Source organism: Cricetulus griseus, chromosome 7 (genome assembly GCF_003668045.3).
Source record: "Cricetulus griseus strain 17A/GY chromosome 7, alternate assembly CriGri-PICRH-1.0, whole genome shotgun sequence".
Taxonomy (NCBI): Eukaryota; Metazoa; Chordata; class Mammalia; order Rodentia; family Cricetidae; genus Cricetulus; species Cricetulus griseus.
The window spans coordinates 28,102,485-28,123,557 of NC_048600.1; the positions used below are offsets into that span (position 1 = coordinate 28,102,485).

At 46.1% G+C, this 21,073-nt stretch overlaps 1 long non-coding RNA gene across 1 annotated transcript in view; it reads left to right on the forward strand.

The window, feature by feature from the left end:
• Positions 1–3,617: 3,617 nt before the first annotated feature.
• LOC118239158 overlaps positions 3,618–21,073 on the forward strand; it is a 73,068-nt gene continuing 55,612 nt past the window's right edge. Inside the window, exons 1-3 of the long non-coding RNA XR_004770786.1 lie at positions 3,618–3,739; positions 7,630–7,764; positions 11,840–11,993. This is a non-coding gene — a long non-coding RNA (uncharacterized LOC118239158). The remainder of the gene's footprint in view (positions 3,740–7,629; positions 7,765–11,839; positions 11,994–21,073) is intronic.

The following is a 21,073-nucleotide window of genomic DNA, read 5'->3' on the forward strand; positions in this document are numbered from 1 at the left end:
CATGGCACATAGTCCAAGTGTACACTGAAGGAGAATCTGCCAAAACTGAGCAGACCTGGGCTGGGTATCCTGCTTGAAAGGATAGACAGGGGACACCTACTACAGGCTCATGCTTGGACAGACCTTCTCCCCCAAGCTTCACATAAGCACTTGGTAGACATTCACTCTGGCCAGCTTGATGCCCCATTTCATACTGAACTGAGCAATCTCACTGTGGTGACAGTTACTATATGATCGTCCATTGTCAACTAAAGAGTTCATGCTTGGAATAGTTACAATGCTTGCCCCCATTACTGGTTAATACTCAGAGGTCCTACTCATGACCCAGTGTTCCCAAGCCATGTTTGCCCTTCTTTACATCACTGCCTCGGAGAAGAGTGAGTTGTCACCTCTCTGATCTCCAGGAGAGTGATGAGGGGACATGAGGAGAAGTTGCCATACCACGATTCAATAAGCTTCCAAAGTGTGTAGGAAGTGTATTTCATCTGGTGTCCATGTCCTGTTACTGCTTTTATGTGATGGGGCCCATTATCCCAATCTCACCCCATGGTACATCCCAATACAGACATCTAAGCTGACCCTTTGTGAGTTTCAGATTAACCCTCCTATCCCACAGCTTAAAATGAGCTGCCAGAAGCCACAGAGATGGCCATGTGTCCACCCATGAACTTCTCATCTTTAAACACAGTGCTCTCCTGCACAGCAGCCAGCCTCACTTTCCCCAGGGTAGACTGCACTCACAGGTTGCCTGGAGCTGTGTGTGGTTTCCAGGATCATAGGAGAGGCAGAGGCTGTGGGTCAGCAGCTCAGTGCCCTACCATTGCTTCTGACACCAAGTTATCTAAATCCCAGGAAAGGTCCCTGACCTTTGGTTTCTCTTGTTCATCTAAGGGACCTGAGTTGTGCCTTCCCCTTCAAACCATAGCCTGGAGTTTTAACCCCAGAATGTGACTGTGTTTAGATGTACAAGACCTAGGGCCTTAAAGAAATTCTGTCCAAATGAGTCATTGGAGTGTCCCTCATTGGGTCTGACTGTTGTCCTACTATGAAGAGATTAGAATAGAGGCACACAGAAAGGTAGGTGTAAGTCCATGAGAAAAGGGAGATAGCCAGCAGAGAGGCTCCAAGGGGAAGCTTGCTTTTGGACTTCCAGTTGCAAAACCCTCTGGTGTAGGTCTTCCTTAGAGAAGTCCCAGCAGACTAGCAGAGATGCGATTATTCTATCATGGGGCTTCCGCTGATGTAAAACACTGGTGCACACAGACCCTGATGGTGGCTGATGAGGCCATGTGAACTTCCCATAGCTCACAGTTGCCTGCAAGTTGATCCTAGATTTTGGAATTGACTTTTGTCCACTTGGGAGATACACCCTCGTCCTTTATGTCCTCACAGCCACACTCTCCTCTCAAATGCCTTCTGAGGGTGGTGGTGGTTTTTCTGTTCCCGGGCCTCCTTATTCTGGCAGTTTCTGTCTGATGAGCAGGTAAACACAGCAAGGCAAAAGGTTAGGAAGCTCTACTGCAAGGCAAGGAGAGAAGCTGGCAAGATGGAGTGGAAATGAGTGTCATACCCATTCTGACACACCATGGCAGGATCATGAGGGTGATCTGAGACAGGTGGACACGGGGCTAGAGAAGAACAAGGTCCCTTCCCCAGGTGGAGCTCAGGCTAAACCCCCACCTTTTGGTATTTGTCCAAGAGATCAGTCTCATTTGGGAGATATACAAGGGCCAGACTCTCTTCAGATTCTGATGCATCTAACGTGAGGCAAAACCTCCTCCATTGCTACTGCAGCAGTGAGTTTGGGCCTTTTCCGTCATTGCTCTTCCTTCACTGTCAGAGGCACTATTCATGGCAGGAACAGTCACTGTGTGTGTGTGTGTGGGGGGTGGTGGCACATTTACCTCAGCCATCTGATACTGTCCTTGTCACTTGCATTGTTTACTCTTGGGTTTCTTTTTGGTCACCCTGCGAGGTGAGCAAACTGGAAGCAGGGCTGGAGCATGGCTGTCTTCCCCAGGAAGTTCAGCCTTGTCAGATGTGGCACTTGTTCCCAGAGCTGAGAACATCAGCTGGGGCTCTCCCATCACAGCAGCTTCCCATCCAGGTCCTGTCAGTGAAGCTCTCTTCTGGATCTTTCTCTGGGGGGAGATGCTATGGTCCATATGATATCTCTTGATAAGCTCTTAGGCAACATACTATCACCCATCAAACACGCAGAGTCACTCTTACAGGATGGGAGATAGACTTGGTGACATTTGTTGAATGGAAGCAGATGAGGTGACAAAACTTCACAACTGCTCCAAGTTACATAGGTTCAATAACTAGCGACACACAATGACCTTCAGTGATTGGGTATCTACTGTTTATGACAAGTGTATGGGACTTAGGGACTGGTGTGCCCCAGGTTCAGACAGCCAGAAAGGAGTAGAGCTGGGGTCTACAATCCTGGAGCAAAGAGGAGTCCTCTTATATGGTCATATGCTGTCTTTGTTATAGGGACATTTACTTAGCTCTAAGGCCTTCAGGTCCTGGGCTATATGACAGAGATTTCAAGAAACTCCCACAGTCTGCCATCAAATATCCCCCAGAACCATGCATGCATGGAACTGAAGGGAAGCCACAGAGGAAAGCCGTTTCCAAAAACTGAAGTATATGTTTTATTAACAAATTAAATCAAACTAACCCTGCAATGCTCACCACTGAAAAACTCAAAGTACAAAAGGTAAGGCACCAGGAGAAAAGCAGTTACCTCTAAGTTCTCCAGAAACTGGCTCCAGGCACTCGCCAATGCATTCCAGCTTGTTCTGTTTCCCCTACGCATCAGTTTTCTCAAACAGTTGTAATTATCCATTGATTGTGGGTTCAGCAGACAAAACCTCGGTTGTTCTCATTTTCCGCCTTCTTCCTTGATAACCCGTACAGTTCTCGTGCAGCTGCACTCAAGGGGGACTGGTAGGAGAAAACAGAACACCCAGGCATTGTGTGCCCCTGTCCTCCTGTAGAGCTCTAACACACAGCTCCATATTCTCACCCTCTTTGCCTAGCATCCCTTAAGTGAACACATAGCTTAATATTCTTATGTGCTGCACTGTCTGCCTGTGGGTGGAGATTTATATGTCTCCCAGGATTTCGGGATGTAGCGTGTGCTCAATAAATAATAAAGCAATGGACATCTTCAGGCATAATGGTTTTTCTCATATTCTGGGATGTTTCCCCTGGGTGGCTTCCCAGAAGGTACTTAGTGAGTCAAAGGGTAGGATATAGTCACTTCAAATGTTTTGGTGCAGTATGGCTACAAACATTTCTTCCAGGCATGTGGTGACTTCTTTCGCCAGGAGGGTAAGTGGCTCAGGCAGGCAGAACCTTTAGATGGAAGTTTCTGCCCCACCCTGTCCCGCAGCCATTCAGTCCCAAATAAACACACAGGGGATTATATTAATTATAAACTGTCCGATGGCTCAGGCTTCTTACTAACAAACTCTTACAATTTAAATTAACCCATGATTCTCATCTATGTTTAGCCACATGGCTCAGTACCTTGTCTCAGTAAGGCATTTTTATCTTACTTCCTCTGTGTCTGGCTGATGATTGTGTCTCTGCCTTTTTCCTTCCAGAATCCTCCTCATGTGGCAAATCTTTACAGTGAACAAGAGCATTATCCCATATCAGAACATGCGGCCTGGAACTAAGGCCTGGCCTGGGACTGGCTTTGCCACCTCCTCACAGGCGATCTTGGGTAAGTGATATAACTTCCATTGGCCCCTCTTTCCTCAGATGAAAATGGGTATGATGGCTATAGTGCATGGAATTATGGTAAGAAGCGAACTAGTGGGGTTTGTAACAGGGCTTCAAGGAGAATGTATATGTATTCACTTATCAAGGGACTGGCTGTCAGACAAATACCAAGCCCCCAGTACTACAGAAACCCAAGGACACATATGTGTGATATGTGGTGCAAATGGTTGGGACTCAGGAATACAGATGTGCAACACTCAGGGACACAGGTGTGCGGTATCCTGGACAGGTGTGTGAGATTTGGGAACAGAGGAATGTGTCTCCCAGGGACACAGGTGCACATACCTGGACCACAGGTGTGTGGTACCTGGGATAAATGTGTGACACTCAGGAATACAGGTATGCAGCACCCACAGACATAGGTAGACTCGGGACTCAGAAATGTAGTCCCAGTCTCGCTTGCACAGGCTGGTCTACCCATCTCCTCAACCCTAGAGCCTCTGCCTTTCCAGAGCTGTGGTCCTAATGACTCCATTCCAAGTCTGTGCTCCAGCCTGACTGCAAGGCTTCCCAAACATTGCCAAATGGGAGAGCCAAGGAGAACTCAGGGACTTCTCATGGGTGTGAATGCCTGTCCTCCTGGCACTTGGGTGGTTGAGGCCAACTTGACCTCTCAACCAAGTCTCTGGTTAGACATACTGAAGTCCAAACCATCCAGACCGGTCATCGCAGAGGAAAACAAAGAATCCTAAGGGCTGGGCTGGTGTGGGTGGTAAGGCATCTAGAGGCTGATGGGTTAGGGCTGCTGTACCTGCAGGAAGCTTTTATCCTGGCCCACTTCCTTTCCTCCTTGCCTTCCCTGCCTTGACAGTTTGGTTAATTTATACAACTTCTATTTCTCACTGAGAATCTGTGTTCTGTATATTCTCAGTTCTTAGGGTATCTGTGCCTAGGGGTACACTGAAGATGGTGCCATGACAATGCAGTTGTGTGATGGATGGATGGTAGCTGAAGGGTGATAGGAAACATTCAGATTTCCTAACAGGGACCTGAGGTATGAGACAAGGGTATGGCTGCCCTTTTGAGTCAGGGCCTTCACACAGGATTGACTGTGGAGGAGGCAGGATCTGGCTCCTGAGGCTACTGTGTGAAGGCAGGTAGGCTCTGAGGGAAGAGGAGGAGAGGATGCCTCAGGGAAGCAGGATGCTGCCTGGCCCAAGGGCAGGTTCTGTAGCACCAGGCTGTGCTCCTTGAGGCTGAAGCCTGTCAGGATCCCCAAGGCTCAGGGTGACCTCTCTCCCAGCTCACAGACCTCAAGGACACCCAGGCTTCTTGCGGCTGTGCTGAGAAAGTTGGTATGTAATTTCTAGATGGCATTTCTGCCTTGTTGATCAAATGCATCCTTTTTACACCTCATCTGACATGTGACAGGGACATTGCTTTGCCAAGTTAGTGTGTGATCTGACCCGAGGATTCTGCCATTAGGAACAATGAAAAGGAGTGCCTGGTTGGGGTCTCCCCTGTCTGCCATGGGGACACAGTTGGTTTTAACTTCTCCTGTGCTTTTAGACCTACATCTGATGCTTTATGAAAATGTGTATGCACGGAGACTCTCAATAGCCACAGTACACTGAGTGCTAACAGGCCCTGGCTATGAATGATGGTTGGTGGCAGGAGAACTGAGGTCAGCGTGGCTCACCATTTTACTGACGAGATCATCAGTGTCAGGACTTTAACCAACTTGTCACACTGCTGATAAAGGAAGATCTGGGGTCTGCTGAAATAATAGCATATATTCTAGAATGCATGTTATCTATGTGTGGAAAGAGAAGGAACTTCATACAATTTATCAAAATATGGCTCATAGTACCGCATTGAAGAAGAAGAAAAAGTCAGGTTAAACTTAGGATCAGGTGAATGAGGGTCCCCAGAGTGTCCCTAGAGAGAACTCACAGCACACCGTGATTATAGGCTCCAGCCTCCAGAACTATCAGAGAGTTCATGTCTGTTGTGCAAGTCACCCCATTCATGGACTTTGCTTACATGGGCTCAGCAAACAAATAAGTGGATGGATGCTCAGATGCCACTGTCCCCTGGCCATGACTCCTGGCCTTCAGCCTCAGCCAAGGCCCCCATGATACAGCCTGGGCCACTTTCTGGCTCTCTGCCCACCTGTGGTTTGCACATCAGGAGGCTGAGGGACACTTCTGTCTCACCCCAGCTGGGCCACCCAGCTCAGACAACACTGTGGACTGGGTTGGCAGGTTCTGGGATTCTTTATTTTTTCTTCTTCTTCTGGGAAATGATACAGGCTTTGGGAAGGAATGATAGTTAATTCTAGGAAGAAGGAGGTTGCTGTAACAGTCAGGGACAGGTGGCAATTCTCCAGAGAAAGAGCTCAGGCCAAAGAGGGAGGAGGCTGTGTCACACAGCACAGTGCCCTTGCACCTGTCTGTGAGGTGCCAGGACTGCGGGACACAGAACGAGGAACTGTAGAGTGCTGTTGCCTTTGTGTCTGGCTGTTTTCACACAGGCTTGGAAAAACAGCAGAATATCTGGCCTCTGAGATGGCATCACTTCAGTCTGTTTCTACCTTGGGAAGCCAGCTTTGGTGCAGGTTGGCAGAAGTGGCTTCATTATAGAAGGAGAGCCCCAAAACGGCTTTCCAATTTCTGTGTTCCTAACGTGCCCACTCCCTACCCCTATTTCCTGGCCCCACTCCCCTGAGCCTCTTTGCTTAGAACAGGTGGAAAGGACAGTCACCCTTTGGATAGAGGGCCGCTTGTAGCCTGCACACTGGGGACATTGTTTAAGATGGTGTCACCTCTGTAAAAATATTGTTTCTGTAGTGTTGCCAAGATTTCTGAGTTATCTCCCAGCCAGCACTCCTGTACAAATGCAGTCTGCCTTCAGACAGGTTTAACCAGTGAGCAGTCCTTCTGAGAAAATGTCCCTGGTACTGCTGGACTCCTCTTCTCTCCTTGCTTGCCTGTCACCATCAGCCACCCAGTAGCAGCCACACGAAGTTGTTCATTTAGGACAGAAGAGTTCATCATCTAAGGGGCTGGGAGAAACTCGTCCTTGGTGCCTTGCACCAGCTAGCCAGCTTTCAGGGAAGATTGTCTGCCAGTGAGATTTGGAGAAGTGTCCTGGCCACTCAGGGGGCCCAGTGTCTTCTCCAGAACCTTAGGCTCTGAGACTCCCATGAGCAAGGTCAAGTTTGTGAGCCACAGGCTCGGAAGGGCAAACCAAGAGTGTTGCACTCCAGAGGCTCTGAGCACACTCTCCAACTGGTTTTCACAGAATAATTTGATACAGATACAGCTGAGGGGAGGTGACTGTCTCTGCCTACATCCATTTGAGGTCAGAGAAGGCTATTGTCAAGTTCTGCAAATGAATTAGAAGCTCAAAACTAATCCAGAGTACATTTAGAAGAATCTGAGTATGGACAGAAATGAATAAGAAAACATGCCAAACCAGGAAATAACTGATATTTATTATTATTATTATTATTATTATTATTATTATTATTATTAATAGTAGTAGTAGTAGTGGTAGTAGCAGCAGTAGTAGTAGAAAAAGGAGACTTATTCAGAGTGGTCAGTTTGGGAAGAAGGACAAAGAGACCAGTAACTGTTGCTTCCCCAAGTCTATCTTCGAGGTCCTTAAATGAGGACAAAGCTCAAATAGAAGGTAAGGGGGACAGTGCAGCTAAGCCGTCCCACCAGGGTGTAGTCCCTCTGCCATTGACTCATCCTTGTCAGTCCCTTCCTGTAAGGGGGTCTGGAAAGTTGTACATGTCTTTGGGGAGATAAATGAAGTGACCAAGTTGTCACAGTGTACGAAGGTCAACAATTCAATTGAGCTATTCATTCTGTCTTCCCCACACAGGTCTCCAACTTACTGTATAACTGGGCCTGAGGATTACTTCAAACTGTGACTCCCCTGACTCCACCTGAATGCTGGGACTACCTGTGGCCATGTGCCTGGTTTCTGTGGTTCTGGGTCTCAAGGCCCAGGCTTCATGTACGTTGGGCAAGCATCCTACAAACTGAACTACAGGCCCACTCTCCTTTACTTCTAAGATTCTTATAAATGGCATTTTCAAATGATCTGCTAGCGAGAGGAAGCTAACAGACACACAGTTGGAATCAGGGTCTTGGGAGTTAGTGCCTGTGTCTCTGACTTCTCTACTGGCTTACTGTGTGATGTTGGTCAAAGCAATTAACCTCTCTGGGGCTCAGGCCCTCCATCATTTTTGTTTCACAAAAGGTGAATACTGTTGTTGGCTGATCTGTAGGGCATGGCTAAGATGAACAAGCTGGCCCTTGAGAAAAGAAATAAAGGTCTCAGAGACGTTGCCTGAAGGTGGTAGAAAAGTAGAATACAGCTTCTACTTACTCCTTTGGCCACTCATTCTGGCTCGTTCTCAGGACTGACATTTGTAATCTGCAATGCCACGATAACTTGGCTTGTTACTCAAAAATATTGCAAGCAAATATTAGCTCAGGATAATGCAACATGAGCAGCACAGAGGCCAGTTTACCCAGAAAAAGAAAAATCTCACCATGTTTTCAGATGATAGTGTGTGATTGCTTCCAGAATCATGCATAAGTCCCAATTTTGTGGCAGCAAGAATATGTCCTGAGAAATTAAGGCCTGGGGTGCGGGGTGGAGGTGAGGGGTGGGGGTAGGGATAGTCCAGGCCAGCTCTGTGTCTGTGCATTGTCCAGTTTGCTGAAAATTGTCCACACTGATAAAGTGCTTGTTAGAGAAACAGGGACTAAATTTATTGTTGGCATTTGGGGAGCCAATTTCCATGTTGTACTGCTGAAACTCAGAGCTGGGGACGAGTGCTTGAAGCCAAAACTGGCTTTGTGGCTCTGCTTGCTGCAGCTCAGCACCACCTGCCTCCAATCAAACTGTCCAATTACAGGAGAAGATTGGTTTTTTTTTTTTTTCTTCCCCCACTTTCTGGGAAGGGAAGAAATTCATCCAGGAATGGACCGATTTCTAAATGTTTTCTCTCCCACCCCGTAAAAAGAAGCGGTGTCATGGAAGATAAGAAAACCTAACAAATCCAAACAAACAAACAGTGTGGAGGAGAAAGTGCCCCCTCGTGCACCACGTCCAAGGTTCAAAACTCAGAATGTTGCCGTCCACATGCTTCTGTGTTTTTGGCCACCGCCTTCAGATCTATAATTACCTCTGCTAATAAAGTTATTAGCCGTTCAGAAAGAAGGCATCTCTTTTTTAACACGCAAGGCAATAATTAAAGGCTGCAGATTTCACAGGTGAAATCTTGCAGAAAGTATTGGGTTTGAAGTCAAAGAATTTAGCAATCCACTCCAACATAATTACACTTTTTTTTTCCTCTCCAAATAAAATCATGTGTTTGAAACAATGAGTTCAGGGCAATGATACCATTTATCTGTGAGCCCCAGTCTCTCTTTTTGTTTTTTGGAAACTTTCTTTTGACTTCCTTTGGCTTTTCTGAAAAGGCTCAATTCACAGCTGAGAAGCAGAATGGACTAGAAGGGGCTGGGCTTGGCAGATGACGTGTGGCATGCCACAGATGCTGAAGGTAATTACAGATGTGCTCACCCCTGGCAGGCGACAGTTGAAGGGAACTAGCAAATGAACGCCTCTGGATGCTTCTAGTTCACATTTTGAGTTATTCCCCATTAGGAACAACAATGGAACCACTCACTCTTTTAGGATTCCTTAGGAACTTGTGGAAACCATTTAGGAGTACCTCTCTCTCTTCTCTCTCTCTCTCTCTCTCTCTCTCTCTCTCTCTCTCTCTCTCTCTCTCTCTCTGTGTGTGTGTGTGTGTCTAACTGACTGTGTGGATACATAAATGCACACATGAGCCCATGCATGTATGTGAGTGCAAGTTTTATTTAAAGGTCAAAGGTCAACCTCAAGTGTCTTCTCAAGTGCCATCCACTTTGCTGCTTTTGTCTTTCTGTCTTTCTCAAGACAGAATCTCTCACACAGTTTGGAGTGTGTCAGATTGGCTATAGGCTGGTGGCCAGTGAGCCTCCTGTTGGGATTATGAGCATTCACTGCTACATCTAGCCCTGCATGAAGTGGCTCAAGTTTAAGTTAGTGAGCATGAAATAAAAGTTAAAATTCCCAGAAGTCATATTTCAAGTACCCACAGCAATAGTAAGTGCATTTGGGCATTCTCTTAGACAGTACAGAAATATAGAGCATTCTAGAACATATCACAGAAAAATTTACAGGGTTACAATGCCCTGGATGTTCTCTGGGTATGTCTGCTTTCTTTCTGACATTCCCCTTTGCCTGTGTCTAGCTATGCCACCCCCCTCCCAGATCTTCCAGCTCACACTTGAAGCTGGGTGTTCCATGCTAGGGGGATTCTGGGGATAGGGACCCTCAAACAATATTTCTAAGCTCAGTGCTCTGATGCCTTTTGGGTCTCAGTTTTTGTTTTGTGTTTTGCTTTTTTCAAAATGTGGAGAAGCCCAGGACCCATATTAGGGAACTGTGGAGATTAGGAAAGTGATGCAGCTAACATACCCAGGGACACTCAACAGATATTACATGAGGACAGGCAGAATCACTCTCAATTCATCACAAGTTCTGCTTCTCCCTACTGTCACCTACTGGGTGAGTTTGTGTCCCTCCACAAAATCTCTGTCCTGAGTCACTCTCCCCCAGGCCTAATGGGTCCCTAGTATGCCCCTGATGCCTCTCCTCTGGCTCCCTATCATTAAGCCATCCCCACAGTCTCTGGTCAAGGGTGTGTGTGTGTGTGTGTGTGTGTGTGTGTGTGTGTGTGTGTGTGTGTGTGTTGGTGTTTATAGATGTTTGTTCCCAACAGTGAAACAGCTTGAACACCACTCCTCAGATGCTGTCTACTACTTTTCTTGAAAGAGGGTTCTCTCACTGCCTTAGAACTCTCCAAGTAGGCTAGCCTCGTTGACCAGTAAGCCCCAGGGATCTACCTGTCTCTGTCTACCAGGCCTGGGGATTATAAATGTGAATGTGAGCTGTTAACATATGCCTTTTGTTTGATGTGGGTTTTGAAGATTGAATTCAGGTCTTGTAAGCACTTTCCCAATTAAAGAGACTCCACAGCCCCAGAGGCATCTTTCTGAAATAGATATCAGATCATATGTTTCCATCAGAAAATACCCAGACCATCTTTATCATCTTTGGGGTAAAATGCCACCTTAGTAGCCAAACACATGGGCTTGAAGAAGACCAATATTGTGTTGTCCTCCCTTGCTCTGACTCTGCTTGGGGAGCTAAACAATTGGGTGGCTAGATGTGGGTGACTTTTACCCTGATCTCATCTGGTCCCAGCCTTGCCTCTCTGTACACCCCCACCTGTGCCACCTGCAGCCTCCCAGGCTTTTGAGCCACCTCTGCTTCCATCTCCTGTGGCTCAAGTGCTTGTCTTGGTGAGAGCACTAGGAATCTAGGACAGGGGCTGAGGCCTCCTCAGCCATGCTTCCAGGTGCTCACACACCAGGGCTGATTTCTGGAAGGTGCTCAAAGATCTGCAGTGAATGGGGGAGAGGCTGCTGGACTTGGTTTCAGAGGCAAGTCCTTCCCTTCTCTGTACTCCATAGCACGGCTTTCTTTACCAAAGCGAGCTGCAGACAGAGGCAGTCTGCTGCCTCACTGTGAGGTGGTGACTCAGGGGATAACTGTGGGCAGGGGGGCTTTCCAGCAACCTAGTTAGCTGAAACCACACAGCAGCCTTCCCAGCCTGTGGGGTGACCTACTTCTCAATTCCTGTAGCCTCGACGCCTAGCCGGCAGAATGCTGATGAGGGGAGTCATGCTGGCCTCTGATGAAAAAAGGGGACAGAGATGCCACTGATTGATTTGACCTTGCAGAGCTGTGGGGACAGGATGTTCTGCTCTTTCTGATGCTGGGAAGTGGTCTGGGTTAAGGGACTTCCTGCTAATCTTCCTAAGGAAAGGAGACAGCAAAGGCCACCTAGTTACTATATTCACCCAAAAGTTTTTATTCAGTCCCCCTCCAACCTTCCTGGGTGTATTTCCCAATCAGAAAGGAAAAGTCCCAAAGGGTTCCTCATGCAAGTCTTTGTTTTGTGTTTTAGAGACGAGGTGAAAATTGAACTCCCTGAGTTTCATTGAACTGGGTCCCCATGAGGTTGGCAGCTGGTTGTTACATCTGGATTGATGCAAGTGCTCCCATCTCAAGTGCTCCCATCTCAGCATCCCTGGCAGGAGGAACTGAAGTGGGGCATCAAGGTGGGTACACTCATACCACCTCAGCCCACCCAGCCCAGAGAGATTCAGAGATGCTCTGCCCAGCCCAGCCACTGGTTTCTTCTTTTCTCCCATCTGGTCTGAACTCTGCAATAGCACCTCCTTCTGCGTGGATCTTTCCCAGGGCATCTCAATCCTGCTCCACAGGGATGGCCCAGATTTCCCTCCTGGGACTCCTGTCAGTAAAAACCTTTCTAATTGGCCGTGGTTTTTCTCTCACCACTCTGTCTCTCTGTCTGAGATATTCCTGGAAGCCAGCAACCTACTGAGCACTGTCAGTCCAACAAAGGCAGAGGGCCTGAGGATCCTGACCCTGGGGTACAAAAGATACCAGGCAACAGCCCATCCGATGAGAATCAGAGTTTTAGACAGCCACCCCTTGCGAGTCTTAATTGCAGATTGGAGGAGGACAGTGTAGAATAATAGAAGCAGGCCCTTGGAGTAGGATGCCTTAGCCTGGCTTGCCTCCCTCTGCATTTACTGCCTGTAGGCTGCATGTGACACAGAGGGAAAGGGGATCCTGGTATGGCTCCCATGGAGCTGCAAATGCTGAGATTTATGAGGTGGAGTTGGGGCTAAGAGGTAGTTAAGACCTGGTCTGAGTAGGTTACTTGAATTTGAGGGTTTCTTGACTTCTCTGACTCTCAGTCAACTCATCTGTTAAATGGGTGTAATCATAATGACCACATAGGAAAGATTCAGAAAGGGCCCAAATAAATATCATTTGACAGATAGACGCACAAAGGAGACATAGCATCTGCAAACAGTGGAATGTTACTCAGCCCTCAAGAAGAAGGAAATTCTACAACAGATTTAATAGCACTGGTATGCCTTGAGGACATGCTAAGTAAAATAAGCCAGTCACAGAAAACAAACACTGCATGATTTCATGAACTTGCATCATTTGGAAAAAATAATCACATTTATGGACTCCAAGAGTGGACTGGTAGCTGTTTACCAGGCAGTGGCGAGAGAAGGGAGCAAAAGTTTCCCCGGAAGTCGGGTGGATAAACTACTGACATTGAACCTATAGTCAACAGTAATTTCTTACATGTCTGTTAACACGGACAATCTCATATCAAGAGTTCTTACCACAATAAAAAAGTCATCTGCATGGGAAAAACAATATTACCCACATCACAGAACTTGCACACTCTAAGACAGTGTGCCAAGTATTTGGTGCGTTAGCAATGCTTGCTAGGAGATGGATGGATAGGAGTTTAAAGAGGAAGATTCAGCCAGGCAATGATGAATGCATCGGGGTTATTTGAACTTCTGACTCACTCCTTTTAAACAGCAACCCCCACCATGCCATGTGACCCATGCTGAGGTCAGAGGGCAGCCTTAGGATTCAGTCCCTCACCTTCCATCTTATTTGAGACAGGGTCTCTGCATCATTTTTTCTGTTGCACATGCTAGCTGACCTATGAGCTTCCAGGGACTTTCCTGTCTCTGCCTCCTGTCTCTTTGTAGGAGAGCTGGAGTTAAAGTTGTGCTGCAGTAGTCATCTTTTGTGGGGGTTTTGGGGATTTGAACTCAGCTCTTGGTGCTTATGTGAAAAGTGCTTTATCTACTGAGCCATCTCCCTGACCTTTAACCCACTCTTTTAGTCTTGAGCTTTATGGAAATGTCTCATGTTTTCATTTCTGACCATCATAAATCTAAGTATTGATGAGATGTAGTCTTTTTTATGGAGAAAAGTAGATTTATGTATTTCCAACTCACTTAAAAACCCAATACAAATTTTCATTAGCTCATTTTAGGCAAGGAGGCCAAATCTTTCTTAAATAAATGTCTTGTTTAGGAAGTGTAAACTGAGGCCCCTTTTTCAACTTCCAGGAGCTAATACCCCCATGCCCTTGGTGTTTGGTGTACTCTGTGACACACAGGCTCTTGGGGCTGCTAGATGATGGCATGAGCAGCCCTCAGACACCTGCAAACTCCAGAGAGTTTGGGATTGGGGCTGTGAGCAAGGAGTGAGTGAGATATGACAGCTGATGCCTTTGCCATCCCATCTTTCATCCCCCACCAAGGCCTGCGTGTAATGTAATGGAAAGAAAGCACTGTCCACATGGCTGTCAGTTACATGTAAGGTTGAATGGATGTCAGATCCATCTACAGAAACATAATGAAATACTTAAAACCTTTGGAGAAACTTAGGAAAACGGATCATGTTGTCTGTAGCTCAAAACTCTTAGGTCTGAGCTGCCACCTAAGGCATAGTCTGGTCCCCACCCTGGGGCTCCCACTTGTCTCCAGCCTGGAATACCCCCTGAATCAAGTCATCACCTGCCTCCTTGTTAAAGGCTGCTGTCTACAAACAAACAAGCTGCCCTTGTCCACCATCACTTCTGTGGCAGATGTCACCTGTGGGCTACCCATACTTCCCACCTTAATGGGATGGAGTGGCTTGGCTTCTTGAAGAGGTAGGATGATGGCCTTGTCAGGGTACTCTAGTGATGTAGTAGGTCTGCTGCCCAGAGCCTCTGGCTCTATTGAGCAAGCCTGTGCCTGTTTTCCCCAGGGTTAACCAGCAAAGACACCACTGGTCACCTCTGTCCTCCTGGCCCCCTGTACTAAATAGGTCCCCTAGCATCTTCATTCCAAATATTGACTCCCTTGGGGAGGGAGTGGCCATCTGGACCTCAGATCTAACCGAAATCACCTGTTTCCTATGTGAACTCTACAGTACTTTCCATCCTAGTCAACAAGGGACAAAGATAGTGTGACTTAGTAGTGTATTCCCAAAGAGCAAGTTAACAATATTGATCAGGGACTTAAAAAAAAGTTCCTATCCCAGAACTTTAACTCCCAGATATTTGTGTCAAGAACAGGGCAGGTCTGCAAGCACTGATTTACATTCTTAAATGTATGGGGCACGAACATGTTATATATCTAAAATAGAGGCAACACCAATAAATTCTCCTATTTACATATATAAAATCTTTTAAAGTCATTAAAACCCATTTAGGGGCTTGGGAGATCATTCACCTGGTAAATACAGACTTGGTATGCCAGCTTGAAGACCTGCGTTTGAATTCCCCAGCACAAATGCATAAGCTGAGTATGGTGGTGCATGTCTGTAACTCTAGAACCCGGGGTGAGGGTTGGGAGCAGAACAGATAGCTAGAGCTTGATGGATAGCTAGTCCAGCCAATCAGTGAGCATAAATTCAGTGCTAGACCCAGTCTTGAAAAATAATGTAGAAAGTGATAGAAGAAAACACCTGACTTCTGACCTCTACACACACCTGCATGCATGTGTATGCATGTGCACACAAACAAAAAAGTTAAATCAGTTTAAAGAGCAGCTAATACTATGGGAAGATGTTAATTTTATAATACTAGATTTAAACTATTAAATCTAATGCAACATGTAAAAACAAATATGTATGTAGACATGACATGTATTTGCATTTAAGAAGAGATGGAGAGAGAGGAGAGAGAGAGTTTTTGCTAGTGACCACTGGACCCATAGGGTTAATGTGTAGCTAGAAAATTCCTATCAGCCAGTAGCATGGTCATATTCTCTGTAGTTCAGCCTACTGCTTAACATTACTTATGCATGTGTCATCACAAACTTGGCTACATACATGAATACTTAACATTGCACTACAGCTGCCTAGAGCATCCAGTGTGGCACCACGCTATATGGGTGTACAGCCTAGGAGAAATGGGTTGTTTCATGCAGCTGAGGCCTGCAGTGTTGGTATAAGTATACTCTGGGGAGTTTACACAAAGACAAAATTGTGTAAAGTACATTTCTTAGGACAAATCTCCATCATTAATATATGCATGGCTGTGTATGTGTGTGTACATGTGTTTGTGTATGTGTGTATGCATATGTTTGTGTATGTGTATGTGTGCATGTATTTGTGTATGTGTGTGTGTGTGTGTGTGTGTGTGTGTGTGTGTGTGTGTCTAAGAATATACCAAGACATGAAGAACCACTCTTCCTAGCTAATAGATGATTGTAACTGATTTCCTTTTCCTTTCCCAGAGTGCTCTGCTTTCCTTGAATTTTCTATAATAATCATGTCTGACCTAGAAAATATTTCAAAATGATTCAACTCACAGAATTGACTCAGCTACTGAGAATGATACATATGTCATTCCAGATAGCCTTCATAGAAACCTCTGGAGCTGAGTCCCTCACCCTGGTGCTGCCAACTTTGACAAAGGTCAGAGGTGGACCCCCAAAGCCACCACTCCATGACATCTGGGGCCAGAATGAAGATGTGGCCACATCTTAGCCTCTGCCGCCTTCCCTGGGCCAGTCATAGGTCCAGAGGGCAGCCAGAAACAGAGAAGACTACATTGTGGAGCTAGCCAAGTCTGAGTTGGCATCCCAGTGCCGTTAAACAGTCTCTTTACCTCCTACGGCCCTGCCTCTTCTATAAATTTGTGAATAATTCCACTCATAGAATCCTAAATGAGAGGAGGGGTAAGAGTTTAGTACTATACCCACACAGCAACTGGCCTGGAGTTGGTGTGTGCATGCATTCCTGATGTGTCTGTGTGGTATGTATGGTCTCTCATCTGATAAAGGGTCCATAATGGGTTTTGGCATGCTCTTCTGAAAGCTTTGGATGAATTTATGAGTTCTATTTTACAACCTGCTGGCCCTGTACCAGGAGAAGGTTATAGGAGTCTGTTGGTTCTGTGTGGACAGGGCTGCTTCTGCTCTCCTCTCTTCATAGCAAATGTGGAAGAGCCTGGTAAATGGTTTTCAGGATTCTCTTGCTTGTATGTCTGTGGTGTGTGATGTGTGAGTGTCTGCCACAGTGCATCCGTGGAGATCAGAGGACAACCTCCAGTGAAGATTGGCCCTCGCCTTCTTCTTCAGATGAGACAAGTCTGTTATGGTTTGTTGCTGTTGCATGCTCACAAGTTTCCACCATCTCCCTGGTTCCATCTCTCATCTCACCGTAGAAGTACTAGGGTTATAGATGAATGCTATCATGTCTGGCTTCACGTGGGACCTGGGGATTGAAACATAGGTTCTCATATTTGTATGGCAAGCACTTTACCCACTGAGTCATCTTCTTGGGCCTGAATCTACTTTCAGGAGATTCCATGGACCTCACCCGAGGTGTACTTTATCATCAGGAAAGGCAATAAACAATTGCAAAGATAATCTCACTGCCCTCAGTAAGAGACAGATGACCTTGAAGGGAATGACACTATCAGCATCATCATTATAGCCATCATCATCACCACCAGCAGTATCTCTCCAGCTTCGTCAAGCATCATCATTACCATCAAAACATAGTGATCAGGTGACAGCTAGTGGAGGGGTTCACCAGAAGCTCCAACTTGGTGTGGTCCACATCTTCCCTTCACCCTGGTTCTTGATCTTGCACTCCAAGTACTTGGAGGCTGTCAAGCACTCACCTTACAGTGTCCCTTTCAAGAGACCACTGCCTTTGCTGTTAGGTGACTTGGCCAGGAAGGAGGGCATATGGGTGATGGGGCTGTCCTGGCAAGGAGTGTATGTGCCATTGCAGAGTAATCTTGCACTGGCACCGTCGGGGCCATGTGGGCAAGAACAGCACAGCGCAAGGCCAAGTGCAAATTGTTTTAAAATGCACAAATGAGCTTGGTTCAGGTGCTGCCAAAGAATTCTCCATTTCAGCAGAGAGTTATTTTGTGCACTTTTACTACGCTTATCCAATAAAAGCACAACTGTTCATGGAGTCGTTAAGCTGTGCTTTTAGGAGATGCCATCAAGGAAAGCAGGCCACAAATCGAGCCTGATTTGCTCAACTGGTTGGAGCTGCTTTTGTCAAAGCCACATCAAACCTGCAATCTGCGGGCTCTCCTTCCCTTGTGAAATTGTCACTCTGAACATTGGAATGGATTTGGTTCTGTGAGACCTTCAGTCATTCAAAGTGCCCATGTGCACTCAGGCCTGTGATGTGGCTCCTGACCTCAGGGAGCCATGAAGGAAGAAGGGTGCTGTAGGAAAACAGGTGGTGGGGCGTGGCTACTGTGGGCGTGAGTAAAGGAGGACATAATGTTGTCTACCAGAAACCTGTCTGTCCAGGGCTCCACTTCAGTGCTGGCCTGTGTAGTCGTATGCACTGTCCATGGATATTACAGTCCTAGCTGTCAAAAGCAGTAGTAAGGGCATAGGGGAGAATGGGGACACATTCTGAGGCCCACTTGATCTTATTCTGTTCAGAAAACAAAGTTTTCTATACACTCACCCCAGGTCTTTGGGTTTGTTTTTTTTGTTTTTTTTGTTTTTTGTTTTTTGGTCAAAGATGTGTTTTTTTTTTTTTTTTTTTTTTTTTTTTTTTTTTTTTTTTTTTTTTTTTTTTTTTTTTTTTTTTTTCTGCTGGCTACCTGGGAGGCTGTGCCTGGCACTTAGGGTTTGGCCCATGGCTGCTCTGGTCCAAAGGGGATTCTTCTAGCAAGGAGCAGAGCAGAGGTCATCATGTAGACAAATGATGCATGCCATAGTTTTCAAATAGTTTGGAATGAGGGAGTGATTTGTAACAAGCAGGTAGGATTTTGACTCCTGGGGGCTCAAGGAGAGGGGATAAAAACCTGGAATCCTTCTGAAGCAAAGTCAGATCATGCTGTCCTGGAGTTGCCTGATCTCATCTGGAGGAGACTCTATATATGTCACCTCTTCATCTCCAAGGCCTGCAATGTGAGAGATCCTTCACAAACTGTTCATTGAATGAACAGATGCATCCACACTGCTGGCAAGGGGTTTTCTTAAACAAAATGGTAGCAGTAGACCAGAGAGCCCTGGAGTGGCACGCTGGGACTCAGGCTTATAGTCACATACCCCTCAGGTATAGTTGTGTTAGCAGCTGACCCAGGTCAAGTTCTCTAGCCACTTGGTGTCCACATTTTCTCAGTATGTCATGGGAAGATTAAACGAGCAGCTGTACATTGTATATCATGTACCTGGCACACATCTAGCATGAAAGACACAGCAGCTGTCTGTATTTTAAGCTAGATCCTTGTGAGCAACGAGGACGACTCAGATTTTAGTAGTAACAGGATCTTTCAGCCCCCAGCAGCTCCCAGTGACAGGCCTTTGGCAGTGTTTGGAGAATGCAAAGCTATCTATCCTGCGTGGTGGTTTTGTTTTATTTGTTTGTTTTTTGGTGTTATTTTTTGTCTGTCACAGGGAAAGTCATATGCTGACCCTAGGGCTTAGTCAACACATTCACATGTCAAATGAGGGGACCCTTGTTCTTGGGGTGGGTGCTAGCTGCTCAGTCTATGGAAAGTCTAAGGGCTCAGTTTCCCACAGATCAAGGTCAGCCCATGAAAGCCAGGCCTCTGCTGAACAGGGTGAAAATGGTTGCTGCCTTCTGGCTCTGTCCCCAGTGGTTGGCCCTCTCATTCCGTACCACTTGCTGTCACCGACTCTTTCCCCTAGTTAGACTGCCTTGAAGTATAATTGTAAGCAATAGAAACCAAGTGTTCCATTATCATAACCCAGTTCTGAAAATGAAAATTGGGCAGAGTGAGGCAGCCACACAGTGGCATTAGCAACAGCAGAGGCTAACTTAATTAGAGAGATGCTTTGAGGCATCAGGCAGGAAGTGAAACAGCTTTCAATGGCAAACATTTCTCAACCATTCAATGTACTAGTAGTCTTGGCATGCTTACCCCTTTGTCCCCGTAAAGGAAGAGTACATACATAGCTAAGGCAAGATGGGAGACAGACCACCCTGGGAAGCTGTTATTTGCTCCCAGAAGGCTCAGTAGCTCAGGAACACAGAGCCCCAGGGCATGTCCTGTTGGGTGCTGAGCCTGAGTGGTTTGGGGCAGATTGTTCAGTTCTTATTGGTTCCATTCACCAACTGGCTCTCCCAAATCTGTCATGATTGGGGAAACTTTGTATGTGGAACTTACACCCTAGCTCAGAAGTGTAGCCCTATTTGCTGGAGATGAGAAAACCCAGTCCCCACTGGAATCATTTGCTGCTCTTGTCACACATGTTGCTCTGATTTCCTCCTCAGTCAGGCTCTTTGCACAGAAAATAGTGCTCCAGAGAAGCATGGCTGGCAGAATCTTTTCCTGAGGAATTTATTTCCTGGGCTCCAAACTGACAGAAATACAGAAATGGGAAGGAAAGGTGAATATCGATGCTACCCATCGCCTCTTCCTTAGCTGCAGCTCCACTGATTTAATTACAGATGTCAAACAGGATATGGCACCTGGGAGGAGCTCGGTAAATACTCCTTAATTGATTACAATACGGAAATCTATCTGAAGATCTTGAAGGAAATGCGTACTTTGGTTATTTATTTTCTTCAAAGTAGTCATCGATTTTAATCAGCAGCAGAAATGGTCCTAGATAGAGGCATGTTGGTTCAGGCCAAAAGCAGAGAGAGCTGAAATGAAATAGCCTGCAAAGGTAATGGCCTTAGTTATTTTTCTTAAAAATTCTCGCGGTGGACGAGTGTTCCTTCTCCTGGGCTTCACCTTTGGGTCTATATTATTGGACAGCAGGCATTCTAATCTGTGAGTGTGTGTGTGTGTGTGTGTGTGTGTGTGTGTGTGTGTGTGTGTGTGATGTGAGATAGTGAGATGTATATATATATATATATATATATATATATATATATATGCATGTGTGATGTGTGTGTGTGGTGTGTGTCTATATTATTGAACAGCAGACATTCTAGTCTGAGTGTATGTGTGTGTATTGTGAGATATATGTGTGTGTGTTGTGAGATATATGTGTGTATGTGTGTATGTGTGTGTGGTGTATGTGTGTGGTGTGAGATATATGTGTGTGTGTTGTCTATATTATTGGACAGCAGACATTCCAATCTGTGAATGTGTGTGTTGTGAGATATATATGTATGTATATATACATACATATATATGTGTGTGTGTGTGTGATGTGTGGTACGTGCATGTATGTAGTGTGTATGCATGTGTGTGGTGTGAGATGTATATATGTGTGTGTGTGTGTGTGATGTGTATGTGGTATGTGCGTGTGTGTAGTGTGTATGTATGTGTGTGGTGTGGTATGCATGATGTCTGTGGTGTGTGTGAGTGCCTGAGAGCTTCTAGGGATTCTCCTCC